The sequence below is a fragment of the Pteropus vampyrus genome, unplaced genomic scaffold (genome assembly GCF_000151845.1).
Source record: "Pteropus vampyrus isolate Shadow unplaced genomic scaffold, Pvam_2.0 Scaffold6, whole genome shotgun sequence".
NCBI lineage: Eukaryota > Metazoa > Chordata > Mammalia > Chiroptera > Pteropodidae > Pteropus > Pteropus vampyrus.
In genome coordinates, this window is record NW_011888787.1 from 10,731,424 (window position 1) to 10,732,276 (window position 853).

General features: G+C 38.5%; 1 pseudogene; it reads right to left on the bottom strand.

Moving 5' to 3' along the window:
* Positions 1-244: 244 nt before the first annotated feature.
* On the bottom strand, positions 245-363 carry LOC111745453 (annotated as a pseudogene).
* Positions 364-853: the final 490 nt, after the last annotated feature.

Here is an 853-nt window from a genome sequence, read left to right on the forward strand (position 1 = left end):
AAAATATATTCATGATACAAGCAGTTGATTTCCTGCTTTTTGCTTTAAACTTTAATATATAATTTGAATGTATAAAAGAGCCTGCCTCTGTCATTATAGCTATCTCTATAAAATTATAAGATATACCACTGCGCACAATAATAGTTTCTTTTTTTTTTTTAGGCGAGGCAAACCTTGGTTGAACCCAAAGATTGCAAGGACCTTGTCAGCTTACAATTCTTTATTTTTTTATTCTTATTTTTTACGCCTACAGCACCTGGTCTTCCTAGGTGGTCTCCCATCCAAGTACTAACCAGGCCCGACTCTGCTTAGCTTCCCAGATCAGATGGGATCGAGCTTGTTCAGGGTAGGATGCCCATAGACTAAATAATTCTTAATTATTATTTACTAGTTCATTCCATATCATAGAGCTTCAGAAATATGTACCTTATTAGCCTTTTGAAATTCCAAGAAATTAAACTGCTTGTCTTCTCTGAACTCGAAGGTAACTTAGCTTTTCTTTTTGTTCCACATCTTTTCTCATTTTTCTTACTTGCTTCCTGCACACAGTCTCAACCACTTCCTGCGTAACTGTGCTCTTTTCCGAACTTGGTCGCTTGCTCTCTTCTCATTCTCTTCCTCCTCCCTTCCTCCTCCTCTTCTGCATTTGAGCAGCAACTATGTGTCAGGCACCATACCGAAACTCAAGGGTATGCAGGTGGATAATAACCTCAGCAAACTAGCATTCTTTGCCAAGACAGGTTGATAAAACCAAAAATTATAATGGAAAGTTGAAAATATTGTAGGAAAGAATGCTGTGAGAGACAGAATAGCTGTGGGCATCAGGTAAAGCTTGCCAGAGGAGGTGATGCTA